Source organism: Schistocerca nitens, chromosome 1 (genome assembly GCF_023898315.1).
Source record: "Schistocerca nitens isolate TAMUIC-IGC-003100 chromosome 1, iqSchNite1.1, whole genome shotgun sequence".
Taxonomy (NCBI): Eukaryota; Metazoa; Arthropoda; class Insecta; order Orthoptera; family Acrididae; genus Schistocerca; species Schistocerca nitens.
In genome coordinates, this window is record NC_064614.1 from 1,151,550,159 (window position 1) to 1,151,572,580 (window position 22,422).

A 22,422-nucleotide genomic window follows, 5' to 3' on the forward strand; every position below is an offset into this window, starting at 1 on the left:
AAAGGAAGTGACGCCTGATCAAGGTCCGCGTCACTTTTCATTTTTAACCAGACTTAACGTCTGAGAAAGTAAAGAATAATAATAATAATAAATTGCACTCCATCTAAAACAAGCAAAACTCTGCTTGTTTGAACATCATCTTCCTACTTGCAGTAAGATAAAAAATTCACCTTTGTACGCATATTTACCTACAAATGATGTTTAGAGCAACTGTTTAATGCTAGAGCTATCGGCTTCAGAAGTTGCACTGCAGAGTTCAAGAGATGTTGTCTCACTCTCTCAGAGACCCACGCCATTAGTTCCACAAACATAATTATCTCACGGGTGCTCCTTGGTTACGAGAGGATTTTCGTAAGCTAGTGGTTTGATATATCCTCCCTGGGAAAAGATCGATAGAAACACCAGCACTGAATGAGCCTGGGAATCTTCCAGTCCATATGTTGTACCACTACCACATGCTTATTAATTTTTTTGTATTATTTCATGTTTATCAGATTCCGTGGGACTAAACAAGCGCGCGAGGTAGCCGGTCGGTCTTAGGCGCCTTGCCACGGTTCGCGCGGAACGCTACCGTCGAAGGTTCGAGTCCTCCCTCGGGCATGTCTGTGTGTATTGTCCTTAGCATAAGTTAGTTAGATTAAGTATTGTGTCAGCCTAGGGTCCGATGACCTCAGGAGTTTGCTCCCATAGGAACGTACCACCACCACTACCACTAAACAAGCGAAAGCTATTTGGTCATGAATCAAACCAGTACATATTATAAAGAATACTGTTTAGAATATTTATAAAGAACCACAGGCTGCTAGCTCCTTATTACAGCGTAGTTTAAGGACTCAGGTGCCTCTATTCTCTTCCCCTTTTCCTCTATTGTCCGCGTGTCCGTCTGTCTGCCTGTCTGTCCGACTGTTAAGAATCCTTTTTCTTAGAAACGGGTAAAGTATCAAGCTCAAATTTATGTCTCATATTAAGGTCTGTACTCTCTTCGAGGCGCACAACTGTTAAGGTGCTAGGTGACTTCAATCACAAGACACGGTCGTTTGTGTGTCATATATTTTAGTACTCGAAAACCCATTCATCAAATCCTATAGGGTGCTTCCCGTTGACCTAGAATCACTACATTTGGCAACAAGCGAGGTTCACAGTACAAGTGAAAGAAAAATCCGAAAATTATCAATATCTGGTTATACAACAAGAAAAAATATTTTTTATCTTTTTTTATCCGTCCGTCTGCTTCTGTCCGTTGATTAAGAATTCTTTCTCTCAGGAAAGGGTAGCTTTATCAAGTTTAAATGTATGTCGTATACTAAGATTTATGGTCCCTTGGCAGTGTAAACATTGTAAGCTTCTAAATCAATGCAGTCAAAAGATACGGTCATTTATATCACATATTTTGACACTCGAAAACTCACTCATCAAAACATATGGGGTGCTCTCCGCTGACTTATATTCATGAAATTCGGCAAGAAGCGAGGTTTCACAGTGCAAGTAAAGTAAATCTGACTTGTTAAGCTGTAAGTATATCATATAAAAATATCTTTTTCCATTTGTACATACATTTATCGCCCGTCAAAAGCATAATAGACGAACATTACTGCAAGCAAACATAAAATGTGAGTTATAGTCATGTATTAGTAAATAAACCAAAAGGTTTTATTCAGTCTCCTCTCTCTACATATATAAACTGAAGGTCTCATCTTGCTTTTAATTATATTTCCAGTGTAGTCTGAGGAAGTACTGTAGAGATTTTAATACGGTCTTGGAATTTCCGAGACTAATATACTGCCATTATCGTAACCGATAACAGGCAAAAATCATTGAGGTTCTCCATTCCCAAAACGGATGAACTGTATCCATATATAATTAATTTTACACGTAACTCTTGGGCAATTGTTGTTTCTCAAATCATTGTTAAGGAGAAATGCACACCTTTTCTCGTCACTGGAAAATCTGTCATATTAAAATGGGCAAACGCAATGAGCATCCTAGGGTGTAACTGAGTAAATGACAAATTAGTCTGAGTATTTAATAACGCAGTGGATCAGTAACGTACGATCAACATCTGCAATTTGTAGCCCGTAGATGAAAACGTAAAGCGCTCTGTGAGATTTCTGTATAACGATTCGCGTCTACTGATGCTGCGGTACGCTTGGTGAACCTAGCTCGCCGACATGTTTATTGGAAAGCCACAGACCACCAAAGTTGTGGAACATTGCACGTGTGTATGAGCTCTCGAATTTCCGTCTCAAGCGACTGCAGTGTGTGTTCCACACCAGGGATCTGTTTTCCACGAGCGGGCGTTTGTTTGTTTCCCGTGTCTGGCAGGGAAGGCGGTTGCCTACACAGGTGCTTCCGACGCCGGAGGAAGTTTTATTAATCGACCTCTCCTAGCAGGGCGCTGATCCACCTGAGTGGAAACTCAGCCAACCCGCACAGAATGAGATAAATACAACGATCCCGCGAAGCAGTCGGACCAATGTAGGAAGGGTGACGTTTAAGCAACTGCTAGTGAAATCACAACTTGCGTTATAGGATGTCTGGGCAGCAGATATGTGGGCCTCATGTTACATCTGTAGTTGTCACGAGGGTCTTTTAGTATTTTAAAATGCAGTGTATTATTCATATAGCAGAAAATTGATAGTAACACTGGCAGAAGTCACATAATAAACTTCAAAATGGGAGATATAAAGTGAAAAGGGATTTTTTGTCGAAAATATTGGGTTTTGAAATTTTTTAATCTTTACGTTCAGCATTAAATTCTGAGCAATTTGTTAAAAAATGGATTTTTATCTGTAAATTTAAATGACTTGTGACAGGTTGAATTATGGTGATGAAAAATGTGTCTTTTGAGATAATGCGTTTGAACGTTTCAAATGTCATTACCCTTGTTTCATCTAACACACATTCCGCATGTATAATGCCTCTATTATGTCCTTGGTCAAATTATATACACTATTTTACGTTAAAATTACCTATTAAGTGATTAACTTGTTCAGATCTATAACACATTATAGTGTACAAAAATTTGAAACCAAATAATTTCGTCTCAAGTTGAGACTTTTGGAAAAGTGATAATTTTACTCTGTTTTATGGCAACCTTTAGCCAAAATTTTAGTTTTGAAGCCATTAAAAAGCCCACAACCATCTAAAATTTTTTACAAAACCTCTAAATTTAGATTACTCAGATACCATACTTTATGGGATTAAGGATTTCACTTTATAATTGTAAAATACTTGTCTCTGAAGGGAACAAGACCGTTCACAAACAGCGGTTTCGCCACTTCTTCTTTGATTCTCGAATATCTTGCTTGTCAAGTTCTTCCTCACGACCGTCATTGTCATTGACTTTAGATTCTGGTTCTACTTCATGACACGTAACGTCTCATTATTCCTCTTTGTAAAAGGTCCTGCGCTTTTAAATAAATAATCTTTTCATTGGATTTTCTTCGACGCTGAAATTATTGCATCAGGAAACCAAATGGGATCATTTTATTCGGGAAATTTGCGGTGTGCAGATTCATTTCCATCAAAGGCTGTTTTGTTATTCACAATACGTTTGTAGCTATCGATAAACTCAAATTGGATATATTTAGTTATGTGAGGTACGTTTTTAGCATTACTGTTCTTCAATACGTTTAGCCAATCATATGCATCCACTTTTTTCATTTTTAACAGCAGCAGCAGAGATAACATGTGTTATAGGTGTGGGTTTTTATTGCTACAGTAGCGTCAGCTGTTAGATGCATTTTAGGGCTACCAACTGCCAACTGGTAACGTCTGTAAGCCATTTATAACTCTCGTATAAAAGGGAGCACGTTCCTCTTTTACACAAAGCTTCTCTGAGCTCCTTAAAATGCCTATAAAATTTAGGAGATTCTATTTTCCGAAGCAATGCATAGGCAGCTGCGAGAGTTAGGAAACGGGCCTCTTGTTCGATCAATGTTTTTCCTCATAACGACAAGAAGTACTCTATCAGAAAACGGACACTGACTGATTTTGATGATATAATTCAAAAAGATTTCAAATCGATGCGAGCGTTTACTGAATTAAGCAAACTGCTGCAATACACAAGAAAACGAAAACAGGTACTCCAGACGCTTTTGTTTGTACTCAAAATTTTGTTTCTCCTACACGAAGCCCTTTTCGCTTTTCGTCTCACAAATGGTGACTTGGTTCTACACTAGCTTTCGTTAATCAGAAAAAATTTACAAAAAACAGCGATGAAATGGCTTTCATGTCAAATGTAGTGAAATTTAGTCGAAAAGTAAAACTTACGTTACGATTTAAGCAGATATGGAAGCACAGTTCCAGGGAAATAAATCAGAACTCATTTCTATACTTGAAAAGGCGTGGGTGAACTTCGATGTACAATGTTCCTCTCTCAACCATGAAGCCTTATACGCGCAGCACACTATCGTATCAGAAAACTGGTGGTTGCAAAATGGCAGGCCGTACCTTACCCAAAGAAGTTCCATCTGACTCTTCCTGGAATAACAGTTTTAATTTGTCAGCAAGTTTCAAAATAGCGTACACTCTGCTACAAAGTGAAAGATCATCATTGAAATTCCACTTGGTTGACACCATGATTTCCAAATTGATATTCGATTTCACTGAGATAAATTTCCTCACCCGTGGATTCTGTTTTGATATGAGACACTGACAGGTTGATGTTTAAAAGGTTTACTTCAAATTCTTGATTGTGCCAAAAAATTATTTATTATACTCCGGAAGCATTCCTACAATATTTAATAGAAATCATTGGAAGTATGTATCAATAAAAAGGAAGTTAACAATATGGTTTAAGGGTGCAATGCATTGGCAGTAATTCTAATAGAATAGCTAGGTATTTCATCTAACTACAGATCTAATTTAAGCTTCAGACAATATACAAACGCACTACTTTTTGCACACGACCTTTTAAAGCAAACGGAGCATTGTATTTCACTGATACTGCATTTCATAAAGTACTTGAAGGCTAGGGGTGGCGCCATTCTGTAATACAACTATTTTCCGACAGCAACAGCGAGAAATTACCACGTAGATCAGATAGGGCAAGTCTCGTACATTGCATATACATCCAAAAGCCCACGCCACATGGTAACAGGCATATTATTGTCTCAGCTACGCTGTACCAATTATTATTCAACTGTTTGGTGCTCGTTTCTGTCGCCTCGCGTTCTCCATTTTCTATAATAACACAATGTTTCGAAGCAATGGAAATTTTAAGAGTAAAATTTTCTCGTTTTTTAAAAAAGATTTATTGAAAAATCAAAACTTTTAGCACTGCTGCTATGGCTAATTGATATTTCGGTCCCTTACCCCGATTTTAGCAAAAAACAAAAAACTCCTGTAACAACCGAGTCCAAACAAATACCGATTATTCAGAACAAAATTACCGATATCGGTTTTAACCGGTCGGTTTTTCCCCACTTGTGCTGCCCTTCTTTGTGTTTTGCAAGCAAACTCGTTTACAGACTGGTCGCATTTTCCGCCTATCTTACACATAAATTGAAATCTGCCACCTGATTTACCTACGACTGGGCCTATGTGATCATTTAATTCCATACCCCTACGATCTGTTATATCCAGGTGTTTGTATGACCTGACTGATTCGAATTATAACGCTTTGACATGGTAGTCGTAGGTCACTACTTGTCTACATTTCGGCCAGGTGTTTGTATGACCTGACTGATTCGAATTATAACGCTTTGACATGGTAGTCGTAGGTCACTACTTGTCTACATTTCGTGAAGTAGTTATACGTTTCCGAACATTTGAGGCTAATTGACAATCTTTGCACCACTTTCAAATCTTGTCAAAATCCGACTGAATATTAGTATAGTTTTTTCAGCCACTACTTCATTTAGGCAACTGCATCACCAACGGAAAGTCCGAGGCTACTTTCTTTCAAAAACTTACTTGTGTGCACAGTACTGCAGTATTTTAGAAATAACAATGTTTTTCCACTGGATTGTTATTAAATGGATTTATTCACAACTGCAGTTCCTCAAGTGACAGCTCGAAGTGAAGTGTGTCCATGAATATTCGTTGCTTTTAAGAGGACACTCTCCTCACTTCAAGCATGTTTATATATTTCATATACATAATAATGCAGGAGCCTTCGTCGCTTATATGAATGAGGTAGCACTTAATGTAATAATTTACATAAATGAAGAAAACGCCTGTCTTATTATGCATATGGAATACGTGAACATGATTGAAACGAGAACAGTGTCGCATTAAAAGAATCATTATGCACTAACGCATTTCATACTGAGCTGTCGCTTGAGAATAACGTAACAGGCGAAAATCGCGAGTAAATATGCAGGGTAGTCAGAAACAGTCTGGGAAGCTTGTAGGAATGTTGCACAGTTGTTAAGCAAAAATTCCATACGTTGCGTCGTTTACGAGTTAATTTGCGCTGAAGTTAGCCAACCAGACCGTTACGCGCGCCACATATGTTTAGTGTCAGTTGTTCTCACAGCATAGGTGATAGCGCACCAGACTTCTCAGCCTTTGACTCGGGTTCGACGTCTACTACCGTCCCATGTTCGTTTTTTTACCGCTCTCTTGTTCCGTTTTAGGAAACCAAACGAAAAACACGTTTGGCGACACCGTCTCTGGTGGGCCTCTTGAATCGGCGCGCGCAACTTCCTGATTGGCTAGCTTCAATATTAATTAACTCAGAAACGGCGCAACGTGTCGAATTTTTTTCTGGACAATTATTTCTCAGCACAATCTACCCTGAAACACACAAGATTTTCAGACTGTTTCTGACCACATTGTATTTAACTACAGTCCAGGCGAAAATGTTGTCAGTTCTGAAGTTCCTACTAAGTAATAAATAAAGAGCATGAACAAAAAGGATCTCTACACACATTACTGGGGCACCTCTGTTGATGACTCTTTACCCAAGGTAACATGCTGCGTCGTACCTGCCAATAAATCCTCAATACAGTCACGAATTTCGGGTGGTAGCTCTTACGATGGTCATTTCATTAACATGAAGTGGTACTGAGTCAAGCGTCCATTCACATTTTGGGTTATATTTTAAGCCATCCTTCGATACGGCTCGCCACGAATTCTTCTCCTGTGCCAAACTCTTCATCTCAGAGCAGTAGTTGCAACCTACGTCCGCAGTTAGCTGCAAGAAGTATTCCAATTCTGTTTTCCTCTATACCCTCTACAGCCTCTCTATTACAGTGGAATTATTCCCTGATGTCTCAAAACGTCTTATTATCCTGTCTTTTTTTTTTTTTTTTTTTTTTTTGTAAATGTTTCCCACACGTCACTTTCATCGCCGCTCCTGCAGAGAACCTCCTCATTCCTTATCTTATCCGTCCACCTAATTTTCAACATTCTTCTGTAGCACCAGACCTCAAAGGCTTCGATTCTCTTCTCTGCCGGATTTTCCAAAGTTCATGACCCACTGCCATGCAATGCTGCGTTCCAAACATACATTCGCAGAAGTTTGTTCCTCAAAGTGAACCCGATGTTTGACACTAGCAGACTTCTTTTGACCAGGGATGCCTTCATTGCTGTACTAATCCTCTTTTATATTCTCCTTGCGTCACGCGCCATGGTGCTTTGCTTCCAAGGTAGCATACCTGCTTAACCACCAGTTTGGATGTTAAGTTTATCGCTTATCTTATTTCTTTTACCCCTGATTAATTTCTTCTTTGTTCGAAACGAAAATTTTTCATTGGTGAAATCAAATGGTTCAAATGGCTCTGAGCACTATGGGGCTTAACATCTATGGTCATCAGTCCCCTAGAACTTAGAACTACTTAAACCTAACTAACCTAAGGACATCACACAACACCCAGCCATCACGAGACAGAGAAAATCCCTGACCCCGCCGGGAATCGAACCCGGGAACCCAGGCGTGGGAAGCGAGAACGCTACCGCACGACCACGAGATGCGGGCTGGTGAAATCATATGGGAGCTTTCCTAAATTGAGGTGACAGACGTCATGGGATAGCGTGATATGCACATGTACGAATGGCGGTAGTATCGTATACACAAGGGATAAAAGGTCAGTGCATTAGTGGAGCTATCATTTACACTCAGGTAATTCATGTGAAAATATTTCCGACGCGATTTTGGACGCGCGATGGGAATTAACAAACTAGGAATGCGGAATGGTAGTTGGAGGTTGAAGCATGGGATATTCCATTTCGGAATTCGTTAAGGAACTCAATATTCCAAGACCCACAGTGTCAAGAGTGTACCGACAAAAACGAGATTTCTGGCATTACCTCTCACCACGGACAAAGCAGTGGCCGACGGATTTCACTTAACGCCCCAGAGCTGCGGCGATGTCAGTGCTACCAGACAAGTAACATTGCGTGAAATAACTCCAGAAATCGACATGAGACATACGGCGAACGTATCTGTTAGAGCAGTGCGACGAAATGTGGCGTTAATGGGCTATGGCAGCAAACGACCGAAGCAACTGCCTTTGCTAACAGCACGACTTTGCTAGCAGCGTCTCTCCTAGCCTCGTGAACGTATCGGTTGAGCTCTAGGCGATTGGAAAACCTTAATCTGGTTAGATGAGTCACGATTTCAGTTGGTAAAAAGATGATGGTAGGTTTCGAGTGTGGTGGAGACCCCAGGGAAACATGGAAGTACTAATTAGAATTATATTAATACCTTCAGCTGCCGACGGGCATTGATATATATCAACGGGGACAGGTGAAAATGTGTGCCCCGACCGGGACTCGAACCCGGGATCTCCTGCTTACATGGCAGAGCGACCAAGGGCATAGAGGATAGTGCGACTGCAGGGACTATCTCGCGCACGCCTCCCGCGAGACCCACATTCTCACCTTGTATGTCCACACACTACATTCGTAGTGTCCCACCCCAACACACTCATTACTCGTGGAAGACATTCTTACCAAGTCCCGTAAGAGATCGGGGAATATGTGTGCAGGTCATGGCCGGTATTGCCAGAACTATATACTTATATGGATATGATGTCTGTTCTTTCGGACATGTAGGGACACTAGGAATGTAGTGAAGGGGCATACAAGGTGAGAATGTGGGTCTCGCGGGGGGCGTGCGCGAGATAGTCCCTGCAGACGCAATATCCTCTGTGCCCTCGGTGGCTCAGATGGATAGAGCGTCTGCCATGTAAGCAGGATGTCCCGGGTTCGAGTCCCGGTCGGGGCACACATTTTCACCTGTCCCCGTTGATATATATCAACGCCCGTCAGCAGCTGAAGGTATTAATATAATTCTAACTGGCGACGGACATATGCGAAAGAACAGACACCATATCCATATAGGTATATGAACGTAAGTTGTCAACAAGGCATGTGGAGGCTTGTAGTGGTTTCCATAATGATGTGGGCCGTGTTTACACGGAATGGACTGGGTGCTCTGGTCCAGGCGAACCTATCACGGCGGGATATGCTTATTTTTGGCTACTTGGAGACATTTTGCAGAGATTAATTAATTTCGTATTCGGAGACGACGATGTGACATGTCACTAGGCCACTATGGTTAGCGGTTGGTTTGAAGAAATTCTGGACAATTCGAGCGAAAGGTTTAGTCACCCACATAGCCCGACGTGAATCCCATCGAACATTTATGGAACATAACAGAGAGGTCAGTTCTGGCAGAAAATGTTGCACGGGCAACATTTCCGCAATGATAGTTCAAATGGTTCAAATGGCTCTAAGCACTATGGGACTTAACATCTGAGGTCATCAGTCTCCTAGACTTAGAGCTACTTAAACTTAACTAACCCAAGAACATCACACACATCCATGCCCGAGGCAAGATTCGAACCTGCCACCGTAGCAGCAGCGCGGTTCCTGACTGAAGCGCCTGAACCTCTCGGTCACAGCGGCCGGCCCCACAATTATGTATGGGTACAGAGGCAGCAAGGCTTAATACTTCTGCAGACGACTTCCAACAACTTGTTGTGTTCATCCCACGTCGACTTGGTGGACTACACAGAGCAAAAGGGGGTCTGACACGATATTAGGAGATATCCAGTGAGTTTTGCTACCTAGTTGTATTTTGTATGCGACCGACTTTCGCTGAGACAAACTGTTAAGAGATTTCTGAGAAACGGCTGGCGACTAGAGGCTATACGCACTGGGCTGCGAGGAAGCGCGGTGTGGGCGACTGTGCGTGGGCGTCGGCGCCGGCCGCTATCTGGCTGGCTGCTGGACGCTGACTGCGCCTCGCCGGGCCGGGCCGCGGTGACGCCAGCGTATCTCTATCTGCGTGCGTGAGGCGCGGTATGCGCCGCGCCGGTAAGCAACGCAGCGCACCGCGACTATCTGCAGCTCGCTTCGCACCCGACGCCTTATTGCTCGGACGCCAGCGACGGAGGCGACCGGCCGGTTATAAAGCACTTTGTCACTGCTTCGCCAACGAGTGTCAGCTACACCGCAGTCGGTTGTGCACTAACCAAAAAATTGAAGGTGCCTGTCGGACTGGAGTACTGGCGGGTAAAATACAAAGCTAGCAGCAATACACTCCAGTCATTTACACTTTCGTAGATTATACGAGTCTGCTGGCCGACAATGCTTGTTCAACATCTAAGAAGATCAGGGACTCGACCCTAAAACACTACGCCTAACCACACAGACGTTGGCTGGCACAACATCGAAAATTAAATTTACGGGTGAAATCTCCGACCCTTTCCTGATAAAAACTGGAGTACGCCAAGTCGATGACTTGTCCCCATTACGGTTCAACCTAGCCCTGAATGTTGTTGTTGTCGTTGTGGTCTTCTGTCCTGAGACTGGTTTGATGCAGCTCTCCATGCTACTCTATCCTGTGCAAGCTTCTTCATCTCCCAGTACTTAATGCAACCTACATCCTTCTGAATCTGCTTAGTGTATTCATCTCTTGGTCTCCCTCTACGATTTTTACCCTCCACGCTGCCCTCCAATGCTAAATTTGTGATCCCTTGATGCCTCAGAACAAGCCCTACCAACCGGTCCCTTCTTCTTGTCAAGTTGTGCCACATACTCGTCTTCTCCCCTATTCTATTCAATACTTCCTCATTAGTTATGTGATCTACCCATATGATCTCCAGCATTCTTCTGTAGCACCACATTTGGAAAGCTTCTATTCTCTTCTTGGCCAGACTATTTATCGTCCACGTTTCACTTCCATACATGGCTACACTCCATACAAATACTTTCAGAAACGACTTCCTGACACTTAAATTTATACTTGATGTTAACAAATTCTTCTTCAGAAACGCTTTTCTTGCCATTGCCAGTCTACATTTTATATCCTCTCTACTTCGACCATCATCAGTTATTTTGCTCCCCAAATAGCAAAACTCCTTTACTACTTTAAGTGTCTCATTTCCTAATCTAATTCCCTCAGCATCACCCGACTTAATTCAACTACATTCCATGATCCTCGTTTTGCTTTTGTTGATGTTCATCTTATATCCTCAAGACACTGTCCATTCCGTTCAACTGCTCTTCCAAGTCCTTTACTGTCTCTGACAGAATTATAATGTCATCGGCGAACCTCAAAGTTTTTATTTCTTCTCCATGGATTTTAATACCTACTCCGAATTTTTCTTTTGTTTCCTTTACTGCTTGCTCAATATGCAGATTGAATAACATCGGGGAGAGGCTACAACCCTGTCTCACTCCCTTCCCAACCACTGCTTCCCTTTCATGCCCCTCGACTCTTATAACTGCCATCTGGTTTCTGTACAAATTGTAAATAGCCTTTCGGTCCCTTTTTTTTACCCCTGCCACCTTTAGAATTTGAAAGAGAGTATTCCAGTCAACATTGTCAAAAGCTTTCTCTAAGCCTACAAATGCTAGAAACGTAGGTTTGCCTTTCCTTAATCTTTCTTCTAAGATAAGGCGTAAGTTCAGCATTGCCTCACGTGTTCCAACATTTCTACGGAAACCAAACTGATCTTCCCCGAGGTCGACTTCCAGTTTTTCCATTCGTCTGTAAAGAATTCGCGTTAGTATTTTGCAGCTGTGACTTATTATACTTAATATGAATGGGAAAAAGAACTGAAAATCCAAGAACACTAGATATCGACAAGGCTAGAACGATCTCGTGACGAGATAGAAATCTCAAACCTAGCTTTCGCAAACGACCTAACCTTGATGTCGGATAACGAAGAAAAAGCAATCAAACAAATGGAAATACTAAATGAATGGTCAGAAAAAGTTCGCCGCCGAATCTCCTTCCAGAAGCCTGAATTATTCTGCTCAAAATTAAACATAAAGAATTAGACACAAAATAAGGCAAGATAAACAATGTAACACATTTCAGATATCTAGGTATAATCCTCGAACCTATAGGAAAAGAAAAGAGCTCACAGAAGACACGTCTACAAAAAAATGAAGAGTGCTTACGGCAGAACGCAAGATATATACAATATGAAATGAATCTCCGTTCTAACAAAGATCAGCCGCTACAACACAGTAATTAAGCCCGAAACACGTAAGTGTCGTCTGGTGTCTGTGTAAGCTATAAATAGCCTTTCGCTCCCTGTATTTTACCCCTGCTACCTTTAGAATTTCAAACAGAGTATTCCAGTCAACAATAACGAAAGCTTTCTCTAAGTCTCTAAATGCTATAAACGTAGGTTTGCCTTTCTTTAACCTAGTCATATTGTTTCGCATGTGCCCACATTTCTCCGAAATCCAAACGAATTTCCCCGAGACTTATTCAACTCACAGACAGCATTCACACCTGTCCGCACCCTCTTTCTTTGGAGTCAGACTGACCACATTCTTCTTTAAGTCTGGCAGTATTCCGCCTGTGTCATTTATCTTGCACACGAGATGGAAGAGTTTCGTCATGACTGGCTCTCCCTAGACTATCAGTATGTCAGACAGAATTTCATCTACTCCCGGTGCCTTGTTTCGACTTACTGTTTCAGTGCTCTCTCAGATTCTTCTCGCAGTATCATGTCTCCCACCTCCTCTTCATCTACGTCTTCTCCCATTTCTATAGTGTCTGGCCATCCTGATTTAGGTTTCCCGTAATTTCCCTAAATCGCTGCAGGCAAATGCCGGGATGGTTCCTTTGAAAGGGCAAGGCCGACATCATTCCCCATCCTTACCTAATCCGATGAGACCGATCACCTCGCTGTCGGGTCTCCTCCCTCCAACAACCCAACCCAACCCATTTCTATAACATTGCCTGCAATCTCATCTCCTTTGTACAGACCCTCTATATGCTCCTTCCACCTGCCAGCTTTCCTTTCTTTGCTTAGGACTGGTTTTCCATCTGAACTCTCGATATTCATAGAGTTGTTCTCTTTCCTCTTGAATTTCCTTGTTCACACTATCTGTTTTCCCCTGGTGATACGTGCTTCTAAATCCTTACATTTGTCCTCTAGCCATTCCCGCTTAGCCATTTTGTACTTCCTGCCAGTCTCATTATTTAGATGTTTGTATTCCCCTCCGCCCGCTTCATTTACTGCATTTTTGTTCTTCTTATTTCCTGTTAAATTCAATATCTCTTATGTTATCGCAGGGTATATACTAGGCATTGTATGTTTACTTATCCTCAGCTGACGGGCTATTTTCATTTCAAAAGTTCATCGGTCCACATCTTTAGTTATGCTTTCCCAACACCAATCTGGAAGGAAGAGGGGAGCGGAAGGGACGGGTGTAATAAATGTAGACGGAAACCAACGGATGAATAAGGAAAACTGGTTAAGTAGTTACGCAGCGATGAAAAGGATAGACTAGCGTTGAGAGCTGCTTTAAATCAAGTATTCGGACTAAAGACCACAATAAGAACGTGAGTAATAATCATCAGTACCACCTCCTCTTCATCTACGTCCTCTCCCATTTCTTTAGATTAGATTAGATTAGTTTTTCGTTCCATAGATCCGTGCTGAGGAGATCCTCGTGGATGTGGAACATGTCAATTTTTTTTTAAGCTGAAATAACAATACTAATAGTATGAATATATACAATACATCATTTGTTTCTATTAAAAAAATCGTCAATGGAGTAGAAGGAGTTGGCCACTAGTAAGTCTTTCAGACTCCTTTTAAACTGATCTTTATTTGTAACTAAATTTTTTATGTTCACTGGCAAATTATTGAAGATGAGTGTTCCTGAGTAGTGGACCCCTTTTTGAACTAAAGTAAGTGCTTTTAAGTCCTTGTGCAGATCATTTTTGTTCCTGGTATTGTACGTATGAACTGAGCTATTTGTTGGAAAAAGAGATATATTATTTAGGACAAATTTCATTAATGAGTAAATATACTGAGAGGCAGTAGTTAGTATACCCAGTTCTTTGAAGAGGTTTCTACAGGACGTCCGTGAATTTACTCCACAAATAATACGTATTACACGCTTTTGGACTCTGAAAACTTTTGTTTGACTTGAAGAGTTACCCCAAAATATTATACCATATTACATTATGGAATGAAAGTAGGCAAAGTATGCAAGCTTTTTCATTTTTATGTCGCCTATGTCTGCTAACACTCGAATTGCAAATACAGATTCGTTAAGGCGTTTCTGCAGTTCTGTGGTGTGCTCTTCCCAACTGAATTTATTAGCAATTGTAATAGGAATTTAAGACTGTCAACCTCTTCTACCTGCTCTTCTTAGTATTTTATGCATATGCTGGGTGGAAACCACTTACAGGTTCTGAATTGCATATAGTGAGTCTTTTCGAAGTTTAATGTCAGTGAGTTGGCTTTAAACCATTTATTAATATCCATGAAAATATCATTAGCAGATATTTCTAGAACTACACTTGACATACTATTTATTGCAATACTTGTGTCATCTGCAAACAAAACGATCTCCGCTTCTGACAGTGAAACTGATGAGAGATCATTAATGTACACAAGAAAAAGCAATGGCCCTAAGATTGATCCTTGTGGGACACCAAATGTAATTTCTTCCCATTCTGATGATGACTGATGACTTAATTCACTAGTGCCTTGCACTGACACCCTTTGTTTCCTGTTAGTGAGGTATGACTTGAACCATTTTGCAGCACTGCCCGTGACACCATAGAATTCTAATTTACTTAAAAGGATGTTGTGGCTCACACAATCAAATGCCTTTGACAAATCACAGAAAATACCTGCTGCTTGTAATTTGTTATTTAATGAATTAAGTACATTTTCACTGTGGGTGTAAATAGCCTTCTCGATATCAGAACCCTTCAGAAATCCAAACTGTGTTCTTGATAATATGTTATTTGTGGTCAGATGGTTGAGCAGCTGCCTGTACATTACTTTTTCTAAAATTTTTAAGCATGCTGGCAAAAGTGAAATCGGTCTGTAGTTTGATGGCATCTCTTTATCCCCTTTCTTGAATAGAGGCTTAACATATGCATATTTTAGCCAGTCAGGAAATGTCCCAGTTATAATTGACTGGTTACACAAGTAACTTAGAATTGTACTAAACTCACAAGAACATGCCTTAATTAACTTTGTTGATATTTGATCTTACCCACTAGAATGCTTTGTTTTTAAAGATTTTATTATGGAGGTTATTTCTTTTGGTGAAGTGAGTGATATATTCATGTACTTGAAGCTATTTGTGAAGGCTAGTTTCAGATATTCAAGGACATTATTTACTGATCCTGAAAGTCCCATTCTATCAGTAACGGATATAAAGTACTTGTTAAATAGATTTGCCACACTATGCCCATCAGTTACTAATGTGTCATCTACCCTTAGTGCTATTTGCTCCTGTTCCTTTCTGGTTCTATCAGTCTGCTCTTTCACTATATCCCATATTGTTTTCATTTTGTTCCCTGACATTGCTATCTTCTTCTCGTAGTGCATTTGTTTAGACGTCTGAATTACTTTTTTAAATGTTTTACAGTATTCCTTGTATTTAGCTAAATCATCAGCATTGGAGCTATTCTTGGTCGACAGATACATTTTCCTTTTTGTCTTACAGGAAATCTTTATTCCTTGTGTTTTATTATAGACTTCTGTTTAATTTGAGTAACTTTTAGAGGAAAACAGTTTTCAAACATGGTACTGACATTGTTAATGAATGTGTTATATTTTTCATTCATGTCATGAGCACTATAAACATATTTCCAGTTCATATCTTTGAGCAGTTTTCTAAAACACTCAATTTTTGGTTGATTGACTACTCTCCTGTACTCAGATTTAGCAGTCTTGATAATCTGCTTAGAATTTACATCTAAAACAAGGAGCTGCATGTCATGATCTGATAGTCCATTTATAACAGGTTTTATGATATGATTTTGTTCCTTTGATTTGTCTATAAAAATGTTATCAATGGCTGTCCTTGAGGATTTAGTGGTCCTAGTTGGAAAGTTTACAGTTTGAGTTAGATTGAAAGACAACATTACTAACTGCAGTGAATGTTTACTGGAAGATTGCATTAGAAAATCTGTATTAAAGTCACCAGCAATCAAAATTTCTTTGTTTCTTCCTGTTAAATAACCCAAAAGAGCTTCTAGATGATCTAAGAATAGATTATAATTTCCTGCAGGTGCTCGATAAATAGTTATTATATAGGATCCGTTACGGAACTCTACTTCTGTTGCACATGCTTCTAGATGCTGCTCTAAACAGAATTTATTAATGTCAATGTTCTTGAATTTATGTCAGTTTTTGATAAATGTGGCAACTCGCCCTCCATCCAAATCTACTCTGCAGAAGTAGGAAGCTAGCTTAAATCCTGAAATGTCTAACATATCTATATCAGTGGTCACTTGATGTTCAGAGAGGCAGATTATGTCAATTTGGTTAGATGAATTCATTTCATCGATACAAACGAGTAGTTCATCAACTTTATTTCTAAGTCCCGGAATGTTCTGGTGTAATAAAGATAACTGATACTGCATACTAATGGGATTGTAACTGCTTTGGCGAAGATGAACTGGCAGTTTCTGATTACTTTCTGTTAAACATTGTTTAAATGGAGGCTGTATGATAAAATCTGGCTCCTGTTCATCTGTTTTCTCAAACTGAGTGTGTCTGCCAATCTCTCTTAAAACTCGTTTTCTTTCCCCCTTCCCTATCCTAAAAAAGGCATCCCTCTGACACCTGTGACCACTGGTATTTTACCACTTGTGCCAGTGTCCCCCCTTAAGTTTTCTGCAATCAACCCAGACTGTTTTCCCTTCCCTTTCCCTTTCTGTGTCTGGCCACCCTGATTTAGGTTTTCCGTGATTTCCCTAAATCGTTGCAGGCAAATACCGGGATGGTTCCTTTGAAAGGGCAAGGCCGACATCATTCCCCATCCTTACCTAATAAAGCTGCGGGCCTATGGTGTATCGTCTCAGTTGTGCGACTGGATTAGTGATTTCCTGTCAGGAAGGCCGCAGTTAGTAGTAATAGGCGGCAAATCATCGAGTAAAATTGAAGTGATATCAGGTGTTCCCCAGGGAAGCGTCCTGGGACATCTGCTGTTCCTGATCTATATAAATGACCTGGGTGACAATCTGAGCAGTTCTCTTAGGTTGTTCGCAGATGATGCTGTAAATTACCGTCTAGTAAAGTCATCCGAAGAGCAGTATCAGTTGCAAAGCGATTTAGAAAAGATTGCTGTATGGTGTGGCAGGTGGAAGTTGACGCTAAATAACGAAAAGCGTGAGGTGATCCACATGAGTTCCAAAAGAAATCCGTTGGAATCCAATTACTCGGTAAACAGCACAATTCTCAAGGCTGTCAATTCAACTAAGTACCTGGGTGTTAAAATTACGAACAACTTCAGTTGGAAAGACCACATAGATAATATTGTGGGGAAGGCGAGGCAAAGGCTGCGTTTCATTGGCAGGACACTTAGAAGATGCAACAAGTCCACTAAAGAGACAGTTTACACTACACTCGTTCGTCCTCTGTTAGAATATTGCTGCGCGGTGGGGATCCTTACCAGGTGGGATTGACGGAGGACATCGAAAGGGTGCTCGTTTTGTATTATCACGTAATAGGGGAGAGTGTGTGGCAGTTATGATACGCGAGTTGGGATGGAAGTCATTAAAGCAAAGACGTTTTTCGTTGCGGCGAGATCTATTTACGAAATTTCAGTCACCAACTTTCTCTTCCGAATGCGAAAATATTTTGTTGAGCCCAGCCTACATAGGTAGGAATGATCATCAAAATAAAATAAGAGAAATCAGAGCTCGAACAGAAAGGTTTAGGTGTCCGTTTTTCCCGCGCGCTGTTCGGGAGTGGAATGGTAGAGAGATAGTATGATTGTGGTTCGATGAACCCTCTGCCAAGCACTTAAATGTGAATTGCAGAGTAATCATGTAGATGTAGATGTAGATGAATGTAACACGTTTCAGTTGTGATCAAGAGAACTACGAATTGTGAACTTCAAATTCGACTGATTGCCCCAATTTTCTAAGAAAAATTTTATGCAAGAATAGGGATTAATTAGTTCCCCCTGTGCATCAGAAATAACCTCCAGTGCTAAGTGACACCGGTCTGCAGTGCACGACATAATTAATTTATCGTGAAAAACGGTTATCGTCGCCCTGGCAGGGTGGCTGCGCTGTCCTTTGGGGGCGGTTAATGGCATCCCCGAGGAGTTATAGTGGCGGCGCCCGCCTTGTTTAGCGCGCACAAGGATTCCTGGCGACAGCGCCGCATGCGCGATAATTTGTAAATGGGGCAGTGGCTGCGCTGGTCTGGTACCGCCCCGTGGGGGCCAAGCGCGCGCACACACACACACACACACACACACACACACACACACGCACAGAGAGAGAGAGAGAGAGGAGGGAGGGGGACTGCTCTGCAACCCGATATCCGCGGCGCCTCCCCCACCCCGCCCATCACCGGTAATTACTGTACCGCCACCGACAACATGCGCGCCTGGCTTAGTTCGAGTGGTTGCCCACTCGACTACCACCGCCCTTTACGCTCTTACCTCAGTAAAAGTCATTACCGTCGTCGCTGGTGACAGTCATCGTAATAATGGTAGACGGTCATACGCTGCCGTATGTGAAACGCAACTGTCATACAGGAGAACAGCGTATGTAAACGCATTGGATAAAATATTCGTCCCCCCCCCTCTCCCCTTAAAAGAACACACTCACTGTGGAGGGCAGTAGATGGTTCAGATAATAACACATTCACTTTGGAGGGCAGTACATGGTGTACATACAAATAAAAGTCGTGGGATGGCGATATGCACGTATACAGATGGCGGTAGTATCATGTACGCAAAGTACATAGCCGGCCGGTGTGGCCGAGCGGTTTTAGGCGCTTCAGCCTGGAACCGCGCCCGCTACGGTCGCAGGTTCGAATCCTGCCTCCGGCATGGATGTGTGTGATGTCCTTGGGTTAGTTAGGTTCAAGTAATTCTAAGTCTAGGGGCTGATGACCTCAGATGTTAAGTCCCATAGTGCTCAGAGCCATTTGAACCTTTTGAAAAAAGTACAGAAGGGCAGTGCATTGGCAGAGCCATCATTTACACTCAGGTGATTCATGTGTAGAGCTTCCCGCGCCATTATGGCCGCAGACTGGAATTAGCAGACTTTGAATGCGGGATGGTAGTTAGAACGAGCCACATTGGACATTTCATTTGGGAAATCACTCGGTAATTCAGTATTTCGTGATCCACAATGTCAAGAGTGTGCCGAGAATACCAAATTTCAGTCATTACCTCTCACCAAGGACAACGCAGTGGTCGACGGGCTTCACTTAACGACCGAGGACAGCGGCGTTTGCTGAGAGTTGTCAGTGTTAACAACTGTGTGAAGCAGATACTGAGAAAAATGAGGATCGTGCAACGAACGTCTCCGGCGAAATTTAGCGTTAATGGGCTATGGCAGCCGACGATCGACGCCACTGCCTTTGCTAGTAGTACGATATCGCCTGCGGCGCCTCTCCTGGGCTCATGGCCATATTGGTTGACTATAAACGATTGTAAAATCATGGACTGGGTAGATGAGTCACGATTTCAGTTGGTAAGGGCTGGCGACAGGTTTAAAGTGTAGCGCACCTCCTCGAAGCCATGGACTCAGGCTGTCAAAAAGGCACTGTGCGAGCTGGAGGTTGTCCGTAATGTTGTGGGCTGTGTTCACACGGAATGGACTCGGTTCTTTGATCCATCTGAACCGATCACTGACTCGAAAATGTTATGACCGTCTACTTTGAGACCATGTGCAGCCATACCTAGTTTTCATGTTCCCAAACAACCATGGTACTTTTATGGCTGCCAATGCGCCCTGTCAGAACAACATCTTGTATCATTCGTGCGAATGATTTGGCCATCCATATCTCCCGATATGAATCACAACGAACGTTTATGGGACATAATCGAGAGGTCGCTTCATGCACAAAATCCTACACCGGCAACACTTTCTCAATTATGGACGGCTTTATCTACATCTACATTTATACTCCGCAAGCCACCCAACGGTGTGGCTAAGAGCTCATGTTCAAGTTTCGAGGATAATAACGTACATGACATGAGCGTATTATTACGACGATCACTTCCAACTTTTAAGTCACTGCCTGCCAGGTGGTATGCACGAAAGAAAGTGTTAATTCGATATACTAATCTCATCATATTAAGGAGGAACCGCAAGTTGTGGCATATTCGTGAGTGACTGTATGTCGATGCGTGACAAACTTCATCTAAATTCATCAGCTCTGAGACTGCGGACAAGCGCGTTATTGCAAACGTATTCTTGTTCTCCGCGGTAATACAAAGACAACGGAGATCTTGCAGCCCCTCACGTAAATTATTCTGAACAGTGGATGTAACAAATACAGGCATCTACGACTGAAATGAGTCTGCTTTGAACTAATTGAATAGATATGGGAGTACACAAAATTGTATCAATCTCGCTTCGTTCATGTAAGGGCTTATCTGTGACATTTACCAACAGAGCACAAGAATACTTCGGTAACAAACTGCTCGTTCATTGCCATTGAGCTGGTCGATGAACTTATCACAGGGTAAGGACACAGTTTCAAGTCGTCTAAGGCCTAATGTTACATCTGATAAGACATCGTGAATAGCCAATCTTTCTTGTAAGAATTTTTTTCTGACAGTTGACTCACTGTGTTAATGAGTTTCAAAATGCATTCTTTCCTAAAAAAATGAAAATCTGAAAAGTATGTGTGTAGCGTGGCACCATCTTCTTGGAAATTGATATCAACGGCTGTCATTACGTTGGACAGAAATTAAATGTCCAGGGTATCTGAGACATGTATTAATTTCTTCTTAGTAGTCCATTTCCTATTCTGCTCAGTATCTTCTGAATTTAACTTCCCAGCATTGTGCAGTACTATACCATCAGGGCGAATAGAGAGTAGTGGTAGTCAGCCAAATGCAAGTACTTGCCGTCAGCGGCTCTTGGCAGATATCTTGTGTGTTGCCCGCCCTCTTCTCCCTCTAAGAGGTACGTTTCATCCACTTCCGAAATTCAACAGTTCTCTAAATTCCCATTCAACGTTTCTATCACAGCCTCCTGTAGAGCAGAAGTCCCAGTCTTAACACTAAACATCTTCTCTATCTAATTTAGTGATGTGATCCCACGAAACCACCACACGACAACTCGCTGAAATTTCGTGTGCTTTCCATCTTCCTTGTTGGATGCAGACCAAGTGGGTTTCCACAGCACCAAGAAACCGGAGTCGGGCTTGCGTGGGAGTGTGCCACGTATATATCTCTCGCCATCTGACAAATTATGTCATCCAAACATAACTTAAAAATCTTTAAACATCATTTCGATGAAAACTGTTCCAAAAGTCATCGTATTGCTCACAGCTATCGGATCAACTTTACTCACACATTAATTTCATTCTATCTGCAGACTGCTTGAGAAAGAATCTACAGAATTTCCTCCCGAAACCGAGCTTCAACATTAGATTCATAAACATACTATGGAGATAACTATTCCTTTCGGTGCATTGCAGAAGTGTTCCCGTGGCTTGCTGAGAAATAACGGGACTTTTACAGAAGAAGTAAGTTTGAAAAACTGAGCTATGAAGTTGTGGTTCTGAATTTATGATGATTACCAAAACAGTAATATGAGATACATTCACCACTCAAATAAAGAAATCTCTTCTCGTTGTCGCCATTTCGTCTCTTATCATAGGGTCACTTAAATCAGTAATAAACATGACAAGTGAAGCAGACGTCGCTTCAGCTGTGTATGGCTCTAAAATGGCTCTGAGCACTATGGGACTTAACTTCTAAGGTCATCAGTCCCCTAGAACTTAGAACTACTTAAACCTAACTAACCTAAGGACATCACACACATCCATACCCGAGGCAGGATTCGAACCTGCGACCGTAGCGGTCGAGCGGTTCCAGACTGTAGCACCTAGAACCGCTCGGCCACACCGACCGGCAGCTGTGTATGCTTTTACGGTCTGAGAACTGGTCATTTGGTACATAAGCCAAATCTGATTGTCAACGCCGCATGGGTATTACAAATAAACGTTTCTTAGGACATCACTGCTGCATTTATCTTTTAATCGGAAA

The 22,422-nt window shown here is 41.7% G+C and overlaps 1 protein-coding gene and 1 non-coding gene across 2 annotated transcripts in view; one reads left to right on the forward strand and one right to left on the reverse strand.

Moving 5' to 3' along the window:
• Positions 1 to 22,422, reverse strand: part of LOC126200001 (homeobox protein six1-like) — a gene marked incomplete at its 3' end in the record, with an annotated part of 471,023 nt that overhangs the window by 316,651 nt on the left and 131,950 nt on the right. The window lies entirely within an intron of this gene.
• Trnat-ugu (transfer RNA threonine (anticodon UGU)) lies at positions 9,101 to 9,175 on the forward strand. Its single transcript has one exon. It is a non-coding gene; the product is annotated as a tRNA-Thr (tRNA).